We start from the raw sequence: 20,587 nt of genomic DNA on the forward strand, positions 1-20,587 counted from the left end.
TGGAAGTTGACTTATTTTTCTACCCTCATCAGTCAAGCTTTTTTTTCATCACAGTTACTCATTGTTTGTTCTGATGATTCAACCAGAGGAGCTTAATGTCCATCCAAACCCAGCTCTGATGGTCTTCATAGAAAATGTACAAAAAATTAAACTTCTGGGATCCTGAACACCCAAAAATACCTGCTCCCACCTCACTACACAGAAGGGCACTTATCATGGTGGGCACTGCATGTCAGTGCGTAGTTGCAGATCTCACAGTGCGGAAGAAGAGCAACAACCTTGTGCACTATTTTGGTACTTTATCTCCATTTTTTTCCAGGAAAATTACAGCGGGCCAGACCTTAGTGTACTCACATGTGGCTGCAGCCTTGATAGAGTGAATCATATATGACAGTGAGTCACACCTGTGATGCAATGATGAATACTGAGCATTAATAATCATATTGATCTGGATATCTTCATGCTGTGTGCTTTGTAAGTAGTTAAAACATTTGTAAGACCAAAAACAATGTTCTTTACTTGGTAGAAACTATATTAAACAGTAAGGGATAGAATTAGGGACTATTTTTGTTTGTTTGTTTTCTATAAATCCTGTCATGATCGTCTTCAAACATCACCTGATTTCTCAGAGCAAAGTATGTCAAGCCCTCCCAGACAATTCTCCATTTCATTTTCATCTCCTCAGGCATGCATAAATACTCCTGTTATTCTAATCGGAGGCTGTGTGCCACCATACGATTGGCTGATCAGCTGATGACTCACTTCAACAGGCTGGTGCGGGGCTGGCAAAGAAGAGGGTGGGTGGAAGGGTGGGTGGGTAGGTGGCGGTGAAACAGGGAGAGCAGGAGGCGGGAGTAAAGCTCTCTCCCACAGCTTGTACGCTTATATTGTTGTTGTCAGAGCATGCTGGTTTCTCACGCACTAACACACACACACACACACACACACACACACACAACATATATACTTGCAAAGGGAGTCAAGTTAATCTATATACACTTTCTCACTGTTTTTTTCTCCTGCCTCCTCAGCCATAGCTGCCTGTAGCCAGACTTGAGGAGAGACACAGAGCCCTGAGGAGAGAGAAAGAGAGAGAGAGAGTGTGTGTGTTGTGCTGATCACAGAGGCTGCAGCCCCCAGCCTTTCCTCTGCTGCTGCTACAGTACGTGTGAAAGGCGGAGAGGGAGAGGCAGCGGAGGCAGAGCTGGTGTTTGTCTCTGAGACTCGGAGGGAAGAGGAGAGCGCTGTGAGCTGTGCGGTGCAGAGCAGAGACAGTCGGTCCTCTGGTATGTGTCCAGTGTGAGCGACTCAGTCCAGTCCCCTGCGCACCTCTGCCGCTGTCTGATCAGCAGGACTCTGACCACCGGCCACACAAACAGGTGAGTCTCATCAGCCTCATGATGAACTAATCTCATTAGCCAATTTGACTTGACACTTTGATGTGATTGTGATTTAATGTTGCTGTAAAAATAACAAAAATGCTTAAAGTTCTCATAAGAAATGAGGTGTATCCATCATTAGTTGTGTGTGTGCTAAGGGATGTGGCGTGTGGGGGTGTTTTTTTCACACGTATGTTTTGCATTAGTTTGTGCGAAGGCTTGTTTACCTCTTGACTGACAAGTGAAAAAGACCACAGGGACTTAGGGTTGGGGGGGGGGGGGGCAAAAAAAAAAGCCTCTGATAAGACGAGTAAATCTGCCTGATTTCATCCCCCTTTTCCCCCATGTGTGAATCCATGTGTCCCTGAAAGAGAAAGTGGGTGGAGTGGTAGCTCTGCTACTGTTATCTCAGTCTTGTTTGGAAACAGAGAGAGAGAGAGAGAAAAAAAAGAAAAACACGATGAAGACAGTGCCATCTCAGATGCTGCGCTTTAGGAGGACTACGGTGTTTGATGGAATGCAGATTGTGCATACATTTGTGTTGGTAACGCGCGTGTGTGTGCGTGTGGACACAGGCATTTATCGGCAACTGTCAGGAAAATCTGCAGCTGTTTACATGTCAGATTTACACTGTTTTTCTTGAGCTTACTGTGAGCCTTTTGCCTCAACTGCGCAAGAGAGCTGCTGCATCCAGCCCTAATTGTTGTGGCATTGACAGGCGATCAGTGTAAGATTATAACCAAATTCCCAGATCAAAGTCTAATCTATTACATAACAAGATTTTCAACATATTGAAGTGATTTAAAAGACAAAGCTGACATCAAACCACAGATCTGTCTAATGAGCAAGATTGTGAGTGGCTCTGTTTTCTGTGATATAATGTGCAAAGGTAGATTTTGTTGCCTGCATGTCTAAATGTGATGTCACAGTTTTAATCTACCATGTTTATTTTAATTTTGTGCCACAAGTTTATTATTTTTATCTTGATACGAAGCTGTCCTCTGATCTATCATCTGAACCAAACATTGCAGATTTCAGCACCTTCCTCTCCTCCATGTTAGCGTGTGACACTTGTCGCTCGCATCCTGGGAATGTAATTTGTGTGTAATGGCAGCTCATGAGTGTTTACCGCAGGGAATCAGCAGGTTGGTCCAGAATTATTTCCTCCACCGCACCCACTTGTTGAATCAACTTCAGCTCTTTTTGAAGTGTGCCTGTGAAGTAAGTCCTAATCTGCCGTGTCTCACTTCGAGCCTGTGCAATTTGCGTACAGAGGGGACAGAGAAATACGAGGCTTTGAATAGGACCATATGGCCGAATGAGATTTCACAGAGAGACATTGTCAGTGTCTGGATGGTTTTAAAACCCCTGAGCCATGACCGTGATCTGGGCTGCCACTGAGAGGGAAAAATCTCCCTCCCGTGTTGGTCTCCGTCACTGTGGATGCTGCTGTTGTTTGCCTCCGACTGTCAATCTGTCAGTGGCTGTGATGTTGAGGAATCAGCCCCTAGCTCCCCATTGACCCTGCCTCATCCCTTTATCACACATCCCTCAATATATCTGTCCATCCATCCGTCCATCCGTCCATCCATCCATCCATCCATCCATCCATCCATCCATCCATGTTTCTCCCATCCAGGGTTTCAAATGTTTGTCTCCTCACTTTCACCGCGCACCTCCCTCCACCCCCCCCTCCATCCCTCCGCTCTGGTCGCCACAGAAACGGCTGATTCAGGAAGGGTGGGCGGGTGTCTCAGAGCTCTTGCTGCTCTGCCCCATGCGGTGCTTTCACAGTACATTTCTGCTTCTGTGCTGCTTTTATGGCCCCGATATGCTGACAGTTCAGGTGGCTCAGTCAGATGTTATACAATCGTATCAGCAACACAAAGGCTGTTTGTTCCATCCCCACAAAGGACAGGTTCGGTATTTAGAGATGCATTGCCATTCATGTTCAGTTGGTACCAACACGGGGAATCTCTTCACTGCCCGCTGACAAATCACCAGTGCTGGCAGATGTTTTTTTTTTTTAAAGGTTTACTGTGCTGAATTTGCGGAGACATTATTTATGATTCTGACGTAAATGTCTGCCTCTTGACTGGCCTACTAATTGATCCTGAGAGATTGCAGTCCTATTTTTGCTTAAACTTATATGACACCTGAGTCACACTGTGTGTGTTTAGAGACGACACCGAGGTGATTAATAATGTAATATACCATGACCGAGTCATTTAATAATAGATATGCTACGACCTTTCCCTTACATAAGGTCGATGAAGCAGAATGGGAGTGATGGCGTACAGGATGGGAATGAATAGCTGAAAATTCTTGGATAAATAACCCCCTTCTTAACTGTGTATTGCTGTAGACCTCCCACTCACAGAAAAAAAAGAAAAGAAAAAACCAGTGAGCGCCAGAAAAAAGATTTGCTCCTGTAATTACAGATGACTTTATCAGAAGTGGCTTTTTGTTTTTGTGTTGTGGTTTTATCCATTTTGTTGCCGTGTTTAGGATTTAGCTCCGGTTGCCATGGTGATGGTTTGTACAGTAGCATAAAAACACTGCCTTTTAGAAAAGCTTCTGAACAGGAAATGAAACCTGTGTTGCACCGCAGTCAATCCTGAGCAGGACCCCGTGAACTTGTCCTGCTGTGCCTGATTAGATTAAAATGGGAATTCGTATCCACTGAGGAGCTAATGGGAAAGACCAGCTCAAGCTTTTCATGTTTTTGTGTTCATTGTGCAAACACATTGTGGATCACAGAGTCACAGTCTTTCTGTGGCACACAATCTCTGACAGATTAGCTGTTATAAAAAGTTGCTTGCAGTCAATATTATTTGAATATTCACTGTTGCTTAAACAGGGATAAAGAGCAGCGTCTCATCAGCCTGACCATTACTGATATCAAGAACTTGCTCAAAGCCAAATTCTCATCCTATGTAATGACAAACTCTCAGTTTATGTTTGGTTTTTTTGAGAGCAAAAAGGTATAAATGTCTGCAGGCTGCAGGGGTTTCTCCACCCTGCAGTGTTCAGCCATTACAGTCAGTGGTGACGCAGCCCGAGACTCACACAGCACACTGCAGACCCGTCACGAGACACAGCCAGAACAAAGAGCATACACTGTCATCTAAGAGAAAAACTCAACATGGATGATAAGACAGAAGCAGCGTTTCCAAAATACAAGGACTGTAGGTTGGCAGGAACAGTATGATGCCACGACGAGACCCCTGCTACTTTTTTAGGACGCTGTCCCAGGTAGTGCTGCGGCACTGGACGCCTCAGGTGGGACACTGGTAGATAACTCTGACGTCCCTGTGTGTGTGTACCTGTAACTATTCACTGTGTCATGTGAGCATGCGAGGTTGTAAATGTCTAAGGAGTTCTGCAGCTTTACTTGATGTCTCAACAAACTCATAACTAAAGCACAAAGGTAAGTTTATAAAAGATGAAGTCAAAAATTGCCAAAAAGAAAAATGTAGACTCAAAGTTTTCTAAATACATTAGACCCCAACAATTATACTGAATGTTGCTGTGATAGCTAATGGATATCTGAGTAAAATAAACTATGTAAAGAGATCAAATGCAGAGTTCAAACTAATTTATGACCCAGTGCTAGGCTACACTGATATGGGAATATACCACCCCAAATGCAGAAGACATTGGTTTAGTACAAATATCCAGAAACAGTGGCGACATACAAAAAAACCCAACTTAAGTGGGGCCCCTTCCCCCTTTAATACATTCATTATTGTGCCTGTGCGTAAAATCTTTGAACAACATACTGTTGCTGAAGTGTGGAGTTTTACTTTGAGCCACTAGAACATGACAGAATGTTAATTTCATTGTAGTTTGCAGGCCTTCATAATACCCTGGGTGCAAGACAAAGGTGGAAAGCCATCTTACTCTGGCCCCTACACTGAGAACGGATACTGTATATCATGACAGAAAAAAGCTGGGATAGGCTGGAGCCTATCCCAGCTGACACTTGGCAGAGGCAGGCTACACCCTGGACAGGTGTCACAAGGCTAACACATCATGCTTACATTCACACCTACGGCCAATTTAGAGTCACCAATTAACCTGCATGTCTTTGGACTGTGGGAGGAAGCTGGGGTACCCGGAGAGGGCACACTGACATGGAGGAGGGCATGTGGGCTCTGCACAGGGTTCGAGCTGTTTGAACAAGGACCCCTCTTGCTGTGAGGTGACAATGCTAACCACTGCACCACCATGCCGCCCCATTTATTACAAGCTAAAGTCAGCTAAAGTCGTTTGTTACGCGATCTCAGACACGCTCTTCTCCTACAGAAAGGCACAGCACAGTCCAAAAACTGCTGTATGCTGTATACTCACTAGAACTGCATGACATTTCTCCTCATCAATAAGAGGGTGTAGTGGGGACAGGTTGGTAGCAACGCAGCCAATACTGCACATTATTCATGACATTACACAGACTACAAGGTCTGCATTTAAAACAAACAAGCAAATCACTGGGAAACTGAAGCAAATCCGACTCAATTCAAGCCAGGGGGAATTTCGAGAAATTACAGCCTGGCCCAAACCCAGAGGGCCGGGTCGGGCCCAATCGAGTCGGGGCAGAGAATCAAACCTTTTGCCCATAGATCTAGAATAATAAAGCACTTCAAACTTAAAGGTACAATCCAGATATATTAAAAAAGGGAATCAAAACCACAAAGACAGGATTAGAACCTGCAGTCACTCTCAAACTGATTGACTGGTCTTAATATAGGAGGAAATGTTGTGTAATAACTCAGTTAAAGTCAATAAACTGTTCCAATGATGCAAACACAATAGTAAAACTGATCCAAACACCACATTTCAAGCATCCTTATAATGCATATTGCTTAATATTTATACAGGAGAAGGTGATCTAATGCTGTTTTAGATATGAGAAATAGTCTCTCAGATTTATTCAGCCAACAGCAATATTGTACTTTACTTATACTGCTTATAACATAAAGTTTCAAAACAGTAGATAAAAACGAACAGAGTGTCCAGCCCTCCTCCTGTCCCGCTGTCACACACTTCTCCAGAGGGTGCGACACAACACTAAAAGCTACAACACATATAAAAGCAGTAAAGAACGCTTGTGAATCACAACGAGCCAAATAAACCTGTCTGAGAAGGATCTACTGTAAGAGGGTCAAACAGCAGCAGGTACTCTGTAATATAACAGGCCATTGGCTTTAGCATCAAGCTGATTTACCTTTATAATAAAGAGGCACAATCATGCATAATGAAGGTAAACCCAGGCTTAAAACTGCCTACCTGGGACTTGGGTGTATGAATAAATCCTCAGCAAACCACAGGATCCTTGACCGCAACTCCTAAAATAAATGGGAATAAAAGCTGTGAAAGTTTAAGTTTGGGGATATGCTATATATTTTTTTTTTACTGTCAGTAAATCCCATGAAAAAACCCAAACCAGATTATTCTTCTGTGCCACAGACCAACACTGTTATCCAAAAAACACACATCCATGAGCCTCAGCATTGCACTGGCTGACATGTTCCTTCATTAGCATGGACATCGGCAGAGTAGTTTATTTTGAGTTGGCCCCCAGATACACCGTCCTGCTGCTGTAAATACTCACTACAACACCAAGATGGAAAAAGTCCCCAACTAATACAGCTATTTACTCCTGTTTGATTACTGTAACATTTGTAAATAACTTCAGTGGCTGGCTGCTTTAGGAAATTGTGCAGCCTGTGTTTATGAAGCCTATGAATATTTCCAGCCTTTTCTTTAAAATACACAATTAGAATACATTAAAATCTGTAAGAAGCCTGAGTCTGAATAGAACAGTGTGGAATAAAGATGTTAAAACACTTTAAAGTTCAATAAAACCAGTAGCTTGTATCCACCTCATTAAAGCCCTTTTAACACAGAGATCCTGCTGCTGCTACAAAGACCCTTAATACCACCCCACTGTGGAATTTTAGATAGCATGATGGCGCTCTGGAAGCAAAAATGGTGTGACGTGTGTGGCGTGTAACACAACAGCGCTGGCCTCCTTTGGGACTTACAATATACGCATCTGGCTGAGCTTTCTAAACAATAACAATTCTTGAATTCAGCTTTAGGGGAAAGATAATCCGGTAACTTTTGTAAAAATGTAGGGAACTGCCTGAAAAAGTGGCATATTAAGATTGTTTTCTTCGAGACATCAACATGCCAAAGAACTGATCGGTGACCGGGTGTTCAACTGACAGAGCAGCGACTACATTAAACATACTCATACTTAAATCACTTGTTAAGCTAGTGCTAAGCTAGAGATATAAAGCCCAGTTCAGACCAGTGATTCACGACAAGCCGGAACCGTTTTAGAACGTTGCAGAGAAAAGCTGCAGAGGTGTGAAGTGGCCGTCTGAGCTCGACTCAAGCTGGCTGATGGTGTCACCTGCAACTCAGCTGGTCAAATCGCCAGCGGGTGGTCTTAGAACGTAAAGCTGGTCACCTGTTTCAACAGCCAATCAGCTTGTAGTGAAGCTCGCTGGTCAAGTCAAAATGACCGCAGACGGCATGTTCGCTTGCTACAGCAAGAGCTCTGTCCCTGCCGAGCCTTGTGTTTCATCCTCAGTGTCAGACGGTGGGTCGCTACTGCTGCACGCTGTTTGCGCTTAAGCCCCGCCCACACACATGCACACTGACTGACTAACTGGCGCTGCTTACTTGCATTATTGTGGCGTATTTATTATGAATCCAATCTATCTGATGCTCATCTTGTTTTTGTTTTTTGCCCATTTCATCGCTACTACAAATACAGCTGTAGCCAGTATCTCACTATCACTATCCTCATTCATATTTTAAGAAGCAACAAATTATATTTAGTTACAAATAAGCCTGAAAAGCCGCAAACAGAACGGAAGTACAGAGAGTTGTTGCATAGAGATGATACACCATCATATGTAGTCGCATTGGTGTGAAAACTGCAGGTTTTTAGAACATTGCAGAATGGCGCATTGCAAGTAATTGCAAGTTTCAACTCATCTCTTTGCGAATCTTTGGTCTGAACTGGGCTTAAGACAACTTAAGGCTTGATTCAAAGCCGATCAAGGTGAGTTTTGTCTCATGTCTTGTCTAAGATCACCAGAAAGGACTTCAGAACAGTCAAACGCCATGGTGGCCTCAGTATTCTTCGGTCAAAATGTAATTCAACGCTGTGAAAATCTGAAACTCACTCGAGATTTTACAGTGTACAGACCACAAAATACAAACAACCTTTCTGCCAAACAAAGATGGCGACTATCTCGTTGTGTCACGTTGACTTCAGTAATGGCATAATATGGTAAAATCAGTCATCAGTCTTGATCTTGTCCTCAGGGGGGTATGGAGCTATCGGACCTCATTGTCTCCCCAATTTGCAGACATTTTTAGCTTCTGTTCTTTGAGTTAGCTGCTAACTGCAACTGTGGTGGGTCATACACATCACACGTAACATAAACGTAGCACCCATTCCATCCCTAGTCCTGTCCTGCTGGCTCATACTTTTAACACAGATGTTGATTTGGCCCGCTTGCTGCTTCCACTGCCGGCTTAAAGGTGGAACAACTCTGTCCCCTGATTCTGTGTTCTTACCTTTAACACAGCACGGTGATGACGCAAAATAACAGCCTTGAGCAGGCAGTGTAAAAGGGTCTCTAAATTCACACACACACCTGGTAATTCATGACTGACAAGGTGCTAACTGGAAAAAATGTATGCAGCATTAGATGTTTTTGTCTTCCCTGATTTGATGTGATGAAGCAACAAATCCCGACTTGGTTGTACTCATAAAAAAGATTTAAGAATATCAGCAGTGGAGCTCGCTGCTCGTGTAGGAAGATCGTTCTCCTTTGCTTTGGTGAGCAGATTAATGAGTATTGAGTGTTTCTTCCTTTATTGACTTCACTCTTTCTACACTCAGCAGCCACCAAGATTGATTTTTCCAATAAGTTGGCCGTGTCTCTTTACTGAGCTATTCTGCTGGTGGATTGGGGGTAATGAAGGTGTTGAGGAATAATCTTAAAAATGTTGCCACGAGGAATTAACTTCTTTTTGTAATCCTGGCTGCGGACAAGTGAAAAGTGCATGTTTGCTATCCACAAGCTAAAAGGAGCACACTCGGTTCAAAATACACTGAGAGGAAATCCGGTGAATCATGCATCTTGATTTCCACGTGGAGTGAAAGGTGAATATTTAGCCTCCAACCAGTCATTACCACAATCAAGCTCCTCTTCAAGAGGATCCTGGATGATTCCCTGCGGCTCGCTGCTGTCTGATGACTAATGTTCTCCCAAGCGCCATATTAAAGCCCCCTAATTGGTTAGAATAAACCAATCATTAACTTGCTCATTAGAGCTTATTGTAGTGCTGAGCCCACTGTGACTCGATCATAGCAAACTTCTGTAATTGTTCCCAAAGCCGAGTCGTGGTCCTGTCTGCGACATTATTCAGGACTCATCAACACCAATGTCCTGACTCATTTTGGTTCTTTAAAGATTCCTCGCCACTTAGTGTCAGGGTGATTCTGCACTAACCTTGCTGTCCTGGCCAAAGATTCCCATCTGGACACACTCTTCCTGCCATCTGCTCCTCTGCTCTCTTATTGGCCAGTCCCTTTGACAGTTGTGAGGCCTCCAGTTCAAAATGGCCCCCACACACACTTCTCTTTCTTGGGGGATGATTAAAAGAAAGGAGGTGAGCTGGAAGAATAGAGGAAGAGGAGGAGGCTTCAGAGGCACAGATATTCATAAAGCTCCGGGTTTAAACTCGATTCACCACAGTGCGTTTCTTTCGTGCCGCGGCACTGCGCGTCTCAGCAGTTTCCACCCAATCTCCATGTATCCTAGAAAGTGCTGACTGGCTTACGATAGGGATCACTAAGAGAACAATATGCAGTTTATGCTTAGTCAGAGGGAGACTGTTTCCCCTTAAATTAAAAGTTACATCCAGAGAGGAGCTGGGAGGGACAGGGACAAACTGAGGCTGCAGGTGTATGGATTATTTTCAGGGGGAGAGAGACAGCATGATGTAAATGCCTTCGCTGCTGTTGTTGGTGTCGATTTTGGTGCTAGTTTGGCCTCTCTGACTGATGGATACGAGGAACCTTAACTCTTGGGGAATCATCTGTGCTGCTGCTGTGCCCTGAGGTTTAGTACTCACTCTGTCCTCATACTAATGGCATCATTACTGGGCTTCTGAAATAGCATTTTCCTGCTCAACAAAATGTATACGTACACACAAGTAGACACAAGTAGAGCATCTCCCATTCACACACAAAAACACACTCAGTGATGCACAATAAATGCCCACTGTAAGAAACATATGCATGCATGCATTTATCATTATAAATGGCATACATCTATTTAAAGCAGGACGAATTAAATTGCCACCTCCGTCTCACATTGATACTGATATTTGTGAAATGCACAAAATAAGTGCTTGTGTGTGATACTTACAGAAGTACTCATGTACATATACCATGAATTCTTCACTCTTCTCACTGACCCCATTTAGATAAAAGGGATGATAATGAAAGGATGGAGGAAGCAGCACAACATGCATCTGCCAAATAGGGCAACCTTCCACGAGCGTCATTTTGAGGTGACGTCATTCCGTAAGATGTTTCCCAGGCACAGACACATGGCAGATGTCAAAGTAAGACATGTAACTATACATAGTACCCTATAGCTCCACATAACCACACCAAATGTCTACTGAAGGGGCTGTGTGAGTAACGGTGACTGAAAATCAATCACTGGATTTAAAAAAGCATCCAAAGCACAAATTTAATCACCCTCTTTTGTTGGCTTTATCATCTTTTCACAGTCCAATGAGATCAGCTGCAGTTTCATGCAAACTGCTAAATAAAATTTCTTGCCCATCGGCCAGCTGATGTCTTTCAACTGATTAATTCATCAAGCATGCACAGTCTGACAGTGTATAAGCAACAGAAGGTGTTTCTAACTACGAACATGTATTCCCTGCTTTTAATGACCATGACCGTTATGAAGTAAAACTCAGCCTTAACAGGGTATCTGCAGCTCTTAAAAAGTCTGACAACGCAGTGAATTTAGTTCTCTCAAAAACAGCCTTGGAAGGTATTAAAGGTAGGAAGGTAAAAGTCTTTTCCTAATTCTCAAAATTTGAAAATGTTTTCTATTGCTTTAGGATGGTATACGCCTATAAGATTTTTCACATATTTTCCTACAAAAAACAATAAACCCAAATTCGTACATAACCCGACATACTTTAAAAGGCTGCGATTGCGTGTTTATTGCCCTGACGGCAGTAAGCAAGGAAGCAATCCTGAGTGCTTGTAAAGAGGCAGACTTTCACCCAGGACTGTACCCTGGAGTGATGTGTTGGGATCCATTTGAACCTCGAGTGAACTTTGAGTCCTTTTAAGGTACGTCATCACCATGTTTCTTCTCCTTAACTCTTACCTTAGTAACTTTCATTGCCTAAACCTTACCTCCATAACTTTAACGTACCATAACGTAATGTCATTTGTGGGGTGTGAATTTCAAAGGATATCAAACAAACCATTCTGTGTGAATACATGACTAAAGACCAATGGGATCACTCCAGCCACGACACAGTGGTTCACAACGTAATATAAACATGGATCAGGGGCATGACCTATATCCAGCGCCCTTGCTTGGACCACACCCACCTTCAACCCCGCCCTTCATTTTGATCTGAACCACACAAGTGTGTGACTGCATCTTGCACGGTTGCTATGGTTTCAGTTCAGGAGAGGACCCAAATGCAGATTCAGCAGGCAGGTTTAGGTTTTCAACAAAAGGCAAGCCTTAATGTAGCTGATGAAGGTCTTCCAAATAAAGGCAGGCAACTCAAAAAAACATCTGGGAGCAGAACAAAAATCAAACTAAAACCAAAAAGACATGAAGACCAGGGATGGATGCATGATGATGGCAGGAATGATGAACACAGAAGGAACACAGAGGTACACAGGCGGACTGACAAAGGGAAACACACAGGTACATATACACAGAAGACTAATCACAAGGACGAGACACAGCTGGAGAAGGAAGACATGGGCAAAAGGAGTGAAACGGATTGACTGATAACAAGGGTGGAGCAGACTAATTCAAAACAGGTGTGAAGGGAAGACTCAGGGAACAGGCAGGACTTAACGAGACAGGTGTGGCAGAAAACAGGCGGGAAAACACACAAATACAGGAAGTAAAACCAGACATGACACATGAGAGAACCTACAAAATAAAACAGGAAGCAGATTAAAATGTGCCAAAGTCCACAAGATAACAGAATATGAAACCAAAACCCAAGATCATGACAACGTTGTCATAATCTGAGCATAGACAGACAGACAGACAGACAGACAGACATTTAAACACCTGGAAAATAATCAATAGTTAACACCAAAGTTAACATCATCCCCGATCTTTCCCATCCCCAACCAAACAGTTCTAATGATATCCTACGAATTAGCGCCCCACGAATAACATTACGTCCTTAATGTAAAGCTACGGATGATAAGTTTGAGTACGTAAAGTCAATGTAGTTATATTTAGGAAAAATCATGGTGAGGACCTACCCTAAAATGAATTAAAGTTCACACAGTCAGAACACTAGTCTCCTGGGAAATGTTCTGGGGTAAGTCTTGTGTTTTGTGACTTATCCACCACCCTAACCTGCCACCTAACTGAACTACTCAGGACCCCTTCTGTCTCTACTCCTGTCAGCACATTGGTCACATGATTGCAGCCTTCCAAAATATGTGGTTATGCATGAATTACTGGCTCATCACTATGTGGGATATGTACGAATTTTCAAATTACTTTTCATAAGAAAAACGTACAAACAGTGCACGAGAACAGCCTGTGAAAATTTCAGTGTGTTTTAAACCACTTATTAAATATTTGTATCCTGCTCATAAATGCTAAATAGGGGGATTTAAATTAAAGTGTCACCCACTTAATATACTTTGTGTCAACGAAACTGAAGTAAGAAGTTGCATAGGGTGCACTTTATTTCTTGCTCCAAGCTCTTCTGGATGGCTTCCTGTTCTTTTTCAGCTCCAAAAGGCATTTTACCAGTTGGAACGCTGTTTGAGATGGCAGACCTCAATCGATTTACAGGTCACAGAGAAACGAAAAGGACAAGAATGCATAAATAGGCAGCTGGAAAGAACCCCCACATCACCCCGATGTCCTGGATCCAAATCCAGCAGGGGCTATGTGTGTCACCTGCCTGAGTCTCTTTCATATTTCAACTATCGTAGAAAGACAAACAATCTTTAAAAATATCAGAAAGAAGGGTTTATGATTTCACAGTAGACTGTTTTGCTTTGACCTGCATCGTGACATAAAACTTAATCTTTTTCAAGTCTCCAGTTTATTTTTTATTTTTTCACAGTTCCATCAGTCTCCTCAAATCATCCCATGGCTTCATCTGCAGCCCATTTCAACTCTAATACAATTCAGAATGCATGAAAACAATGTGAAGTCTATTTTTTTATTTATATTTGAATGGGTATAACATCAAGGCAAAAAACTGTTTATGATTAGGAGGGTATGGCCAATAAGCGATTCAATAAACTGTTTGTATTAGATGGAGGAGGGATAATCAGAATAGTTTAGGATTCATTTCCCTTCAGACAAAAAGGGAAATGTTGTATCTAGCTTCTGATCATAGTTGCCAGTTTTAAGTAGGTATTTAATGGTGACAATATTACTGTGATAATAAAATAGTTATATCAAAATCATCCCTTTCAAAACGCATGAAATGGAAAAGTAACTTGAAAAACAAAGGGTCTACAGCCATGCTAGTGGCTCTGTGAAGCTATACGTAGGCATGTTGGTGCAATGAGCTAACCGCTAACATCAGGATGCTAACATGCTTACATCATAACATAGCCTGGAAATCCAGACTCAAATCTAGAAAGATTTTGAGTCTGGCCCTCACTGATACACCCTTCCTACCCTCAGTTAGTGGCAGCACTAACTGAGGCATATTAAATGCCGCTGCATGCAATTGGATAGCACGATAGCCAATCAGAGCACAAAAAACAAGGTGATGTATTCATTGCAGTAAGCCCCATTTGTTTGCCGACCAGTGGGGCTAACTGATATATTATGCTTTTGCTGTATCCCATCGGCAAAATGGCAAAAACGTCCTTCCTGGAAGCGAAGGCTTCTAGGACAGTCTTTTGTTCCTCTCTCAAGGTTTCTTCTAAAGCTAAATTGAACGGACGCTGTCCTTCGGCAGCTGCCATCTTGGTTGTTTACTTTTAGACTCTTATGGCGCACCGCTGTCGTCATCATGTTACGCCCGCCCAAAGCCCTGTTCAACGGGCTCTGCTCGTCGGGGCCAGATCCCCGTGCAGTGCAAATTTGAATTTGCTAGGGCCGGGGCATCTGGATTTCCAGGTTAATCATAACATGTTTCGACCGTAAAATGTTTACCATGCTCACCATCTTAATTCAGTGTGTTAGCACGCTAACATTTGCTAATCATGAATGCATAAAGAGAACTGAATACAATGTTTTAGGCGGAGCCCCGTTCATGAAAGTTGCTCAGTGGCACATGAAGCCAAAACAGTTCAGCTGCTGCATATAAAATGACCTGGATGATTGTCACTGCTTCTGCACTGTGTGGCCAACAGAGTAGGTGCAACATGAAACTTCTGCCACTCACTTCCAGTTTAACCCTCCACTGACATGAATGGGGATAAAATTATGTAATTATGCAGCTTATCAGACCGAATGGATCAAATCCTGATAGTGAAGCAAGTCATTTTGTGGGGGTTGTGACACTCAAAAAAATGTATCCACTGATTTATAGTGGGTTTTTTGCAGTGTAAGTTTAATGGAAGAAGTCTTTTTGGGCCCCAGGGCTTCATGTATAATTCCACTGTTTGGCCTTCACGAAAATTGGCTTCAAAGCCCAGCGTACTTCCTAAAAATAAAGTGCAGCAGAGGGTGATGGGAATGTTATTAGTTTTGCAAATATTTGGTCATGAACCAAATTTTGACCTGATGATAAGGCTAGATGAAAAGTTAATAGTTTTAAATGTAATGAATTTTTTACAGTTCATCCTCGGGGGGGCATAAATGTCAAATAAATCAGGTTAATCTATCCAAAAGAGATCCTTCACTCAGAACTGCAACTGTCAGCCTCACGGTAGCACAAGAGGAAAAATCAGGTGATCACCAAGGTTATTAGGACATGCTGTGGGGAGAATGCGTCGCTGTATGAAATTTTAAAGATGTGGAGATATTTCTGTTTGGACTAAAGTGGTGGACCGACAGACCAACATCGCCATCCCTAGTGTGAGTGTCGCTAAAAATTAGCACAATTCCTCCCAAATATAAAAGATGGAAATTATGGAAAGAGTTAGAGGCATTGCTATTCATAATTTAAGTTGATTTAATTTCAAATTCCCTAACAAGGCAATTTATGTTGTGTTTGTAAATGCAAAATAACCACTGCACCCCAGAGAAGATGTAGAAAAAGTCAACAAAGCCTACTTAATCCATTAAATCTTCCATTCCCACGAGGCTGCGGTGGAAGTACTTCACAGACCAAAATCTTTGGTTTCCTCTTATGAGCTCTGCGTCACTCTGAACGGCTTTGACGAGATGATGATGTGATGCGGGCAAAACGGTTCACTATTACACCTCCTTTGTGAGAACCACACACACACACACACACACACACACACACACACACACCAACAGATCCTATCCATTGCTGCACCACCTGCCTCTCATCAACCCCCTCATCAAGCAGAATAAGATCCCTGTTAATCCACTCGTCTCAGCCCATGGCGTACTAACAACGCTCACACTGCAGGGCTCAGCTGTTCCCTCAGGGCTTCCTGGAAGCCAAGAGTATAGAAAGGTGCTCACCGCCTACACGCTCACTTTATGCTTCTCCCTCTCTGACTTCATTTTATACACACATGTATCCTTGCTGTTTTCATAGTTTGTTTTTTATTCTGTAAAGGACAAAGTCAGTGGACAGTCAGGCACATGTCCAGTAGTGAAACGTAATTAACTATATTTACTCATGAACTCTTAAGCACAATTTTGAAATACTCATACCTCACCCGAGTATTTCCATTAAATGCTACTCATCTTATCTGATCCGCTCAGAGCCCGAGCACAGACGTGCCAGGGCCCAACATTCCCACACTGAAAGGCAAAGAGCCCTTTATTTTTGTAGAGATGTATTTTTCTGGGGATGCTCAAAAACTCACGAAAATCGGCACACAATTCAGAACTGGCAAAAGAAATCCAAGGTTCTGCAGTGATTGGGCTCGGGCGTGGCCATTAGGCCTCATACCGCATGTCAGAGTTGGGATAAAGTTCTGTCTGAGTGGATCATTGCTTTCATCTTTAAAAACATATTTAAAATAATTTTTTTTTTTTTTTTGCAAGACAGGAAGTCAGACATCTTGAATTTTGTGCATTGCAAAGACATAGTTTGAGGAATTTAAGATACTAAAAAAAACCCTCACGAAATGTATTGAGGTAAATATCCTACTGAGATTTGAACCTTGTTTTTTGGTATGCACTTTTAATTTCTCCTAGCTATCTGGGATCAATAGGACCTGATAAGTATAAAAAACGAAACATTGTCATCGATAATTAAGTCCCAGTGTCGTCAAACAAGATGATAATAAAGTCCCAATGTCTTCAAACGAGTACTTTCTAAATAACTGCGTCTTAGCTTGTTACTGTTGCTTACATTGGTCAAATGTGTTGCCATATCTACAACTACAAACATTATTAATCATAAATAAACAAGTTTCAACCATAAAATGCGATCAGGTTTTGGACATTGTCCATTTTTGTGTCGGGATCAGCTGCAGACTGACTTTGCAGAGATGGCTGCCATCTTGTTTTTACATGGATACGTGTATTGTGGTTCTTATACTAGATGACACAAAAAGGTGTCCATGAACAAGGACAACAGGTCAAGTGCCAAGTTAAGTAGAGGGAAGTATAAGGCCAAGTAAACCAAACATGTGATGTCTTCATATAAGAACACAAGGTCTCAGGAGGGTATTATGGGTTGTTCTTGTGAAGCATAAAGTCCAACATATTTCCTTAATATCTCTGGTGGAGTTTATTGGAGACAATTTACATTTTAACATGAGTTTGAGTTTGATTAGTTGCATTGTATGTGTTTATTTACATTTCCATAGCCCCACTTCAATTTGGGAACAAAAATCATAGCGACTGCATTCTTTTTGAATTGGGCCAGTAGTTTTTCCGTTATCCTGCTGATAATAAAACAGACAATGCAAACCAAAAACAGGGATAAATTCGGGGTTTATTAGTTAAAGGATCATTCTACTGCCGAGCCAGTGCCAGAGGATACCTGTATACTTTTACTTAAGTAGGGTTTAATGCACCACATTTACCTATAATGGAGTATTTTAACATTGTTGTATTGGTGCTTGTACCTGAAAAAAGGATCTGAGTTCTTCCACTGGAGATGTTTAGGTGTGATTTAAAGTGGAGGCCATTGTTCATGTTAGATTTGATTTGTACTTGTTTACCGTCCCTGCTTCCGGCTAGCTCCCTAAATGTTTCCCTGAGTATTTCTGATTGTGTTGTTCCGTCGATGGTGGATCCTGATGCCTGAGTTCACAACAGTGGAGGAGTTATGGGAATTATTTTGGCCTCAAAGTCCTCCAGAGGACCGTCAGGGGAGATCCAGTAACAAGGAGGTAATTGAATTTGAGGTTTCAGCTAATGATTTTTCCAACAGCAGGATGCTCCCTTCTTCTCCTGGGCTCGCAGTGTCATGCATGGCCTGCGCAGAGCGTCGCTCAGCCAAGCCCTAAATCATCCAATAATGGCTTTGGAGAAGCTAAGTACCTCTTACGCTTTTAACAGGTGTTACTTAATAGCACTTATTAATCCAACAACATATACAGAGCTTTCTTTTTGTGTGTGTCGTCTTATAAGCTTCCCTGAACAGATGTTCAGTTGGATTCATAGCCTTTGGACGAGAGAGAGCTTCATTGTTAAAAACCAATTAGGGGCTAATGAATCTCAATGAGCTCGGGATACTATATTATAACTTCACGTAGGAATTCATTAGTTGTCTTATTTAGGTTATTGTGCTTTCAGTTACTTAAAGAAGATGTTTAACCAATCCACTGATATTCAGTGGTGGAAGAAATACTCAGATCTCTTACTTACGTAAAAGTAGCAGCAACACCACAGAGTATAAATACTGTGACAGATGTAAAAGACCTGCACTCAAAATTATATGAACGTAGAGGTAGCCTACAGAAAGAACCCAAAATGAAGGTACCAAAAGTCATTAAATATACTCTAATAACCATATTCCTAAATAGTGCCACAGTCCTGCACTGGACCGTTATACTTATCTGCAATGCTTGAGTAAGAAAATGATTAAATTTGGTTAAAATTATCTCAAAAAGGTCTTTAAAAAAACATTATATTTAAGCATCTGTTACTTGTAGATGGCCTGTATTACTGATGCATTAATGTGTTTATCATTTTAATGTTGCAGCTGATAAAAGTGGAGCCAGTTTTAATTATTTTTAATAATGATGAGTAGCTTATGAATTTCCCCTCAGGCTTCCATAAACTCTTATCTTCATCTATAATAATACGTCATAATTTGTTCATTATATTTTGTGTTATTTGTCAGTGTCTGCAAAGTAACAAGTAAATTCAGATATCAGTTAAATGTAGTGGAGTAAAATGTACCATATTTGAAATGAGGTAGAGGTAGTTGAAAGTAACATGAAATGGAATTACTCAAGTAAAATACATGTACTTCCAAAATTGTACTTAGAGGGATAGTTTGAATTTTTTGAAGTGGAGTTGTATGAGGTATTTATAGTGTATTACACACAATAGATGTCAGTCAGCATGTCCTCAGTTTGAAAAAGCAGGCAGGAGTACCAACACAGAAGCTAAGCAATGCGCTGCTGTGGAGGAGTCAGCAACAAAACGTATTTTAGCCAACAAAAAAGGTCCCTCCCAAAAAATCGGTATTGGTTTAAGTGTACCCTATACTGTAATAGGGTATTATTTACCACTTTCACCACTTAACATTGCCGTTAGACAGCAAATTCCAGTGGGGAACTAAACCCGTTGGAATAGGTTGTCTTCAGCGAGATAAAGTGGTAAATATGTTCTAAATATAACATACACCAGGGTTTCCCACACATTCACTTATTTGTGGTGGCACGCTGTGATTAAAACATCTGCCACCATTTTTTATTTTCTATTTTTAAGGCTGGACCATAGGTGCACTGTTATAATTTAATATAAGCCTACTGTAAACTCTTCAACCTAAAGCAGAAAAACACCCCATGGCATCTCTTTTGTCGCCATCTTTTTTCCCTTTGTGTAATCGGATGATTTGAGGCGCAGCTTGTCTTCTGTGGTGGTCACAACAACAACAAGTTTACAGCTGGTAAACAATGGAGGAGAAACTGGTGGTAGCGGTTGCTGAATACTCAGAGCTATACAGCCCAGTGATGAACAGCAGGTTGTCAAACTGCCACTGAGTCATCCTAAAATGTGCCTGGAAACAGCCATCATGGAGGAGAAGCTCCTGGACCAGCTGGTGGTACTCCCCATGATCCACCCTCTTTATTAGGGTCTCATGTACCCACACAGATCTCTGTTTCCCTGTGCCCAACAAACTCAGCCTCTCATCCTCAACCAGAGCTACAGCATGTACCCTCTGCCTCAACATTTTAGGAATTAGCAACTAATTATTGTCAAATAACTAAAATAGATAAATAAACTGTGAATTGATTACACAGGAAGGTTAGAATAAGGTGAATCCATGGTTGCCTGGCAACACTGAAAAGGTGCAGCAAGCATTTTTTTTTCACTAGTGGCATTCAGTTTTTAAAAAATACAGTGCGGTGCGTGTTATCAATTTTTTAAATTTTAGATGGGACTGTTTTTAAATGACTAAAATTCATTTTGCTGCTGACCCATCCACTGCAGTACATTGCTTAATGTCTATGGCATGCTTCTCTTAACTGTGGGTGTGCCGACTGACATCTACTCTAGATAATTCACTGACTGTGGATAAGTGCCTCATACAACCCCACTTCAAAAGATATCTCTTTAAGTTAAGCACTTTAGCAAATGTACTGATAAGATCTACATCAGTGTTTCCTGATAAGAACCTGTTGAGCCCGTTTGAAG

The 20,587-nt window shown here is 41.9% G+C and overlaps 1 protein-coding gene across 2 annotated transcripts in view; it reads left to right on the top strand.

Annotated features, from left to right (window-relative positions):
* Window positions 1-854: 854 nt before the first annotated feature.
* LOC125891337 (prickle-like protein 2) overlaps window positions 855-20,587 on the top strand; it is a 61,767-nt gene continuing 42,034 nt past the window's right edge. For both annotated transcript variants that reach the window (XM_049580541.1, XM_049580542.1), the window contains exon 1: window positions 855-1,379. The gene's annotated coding sequence lies outside the window, so the exon portion shown is untranslated. The remainder of the gene's footprint in view (window positions 1,380-20,587) is intronic.

This window comes from Epinephelus fuscoguttatus, linkage group LG7, assembly GCF_011397635.1.
Source record: "Epinephelus fuscoguttatus linkage group LG7, E.fuscoguttatus.final_Chr_v1".
NCBI classification, from domain to species: Eukaryota; Metazoa; Chordata; class Actinopteri; order Perciformes; family Serranidae; genus Epinephelus; species Epinephelus fuscoguttatus.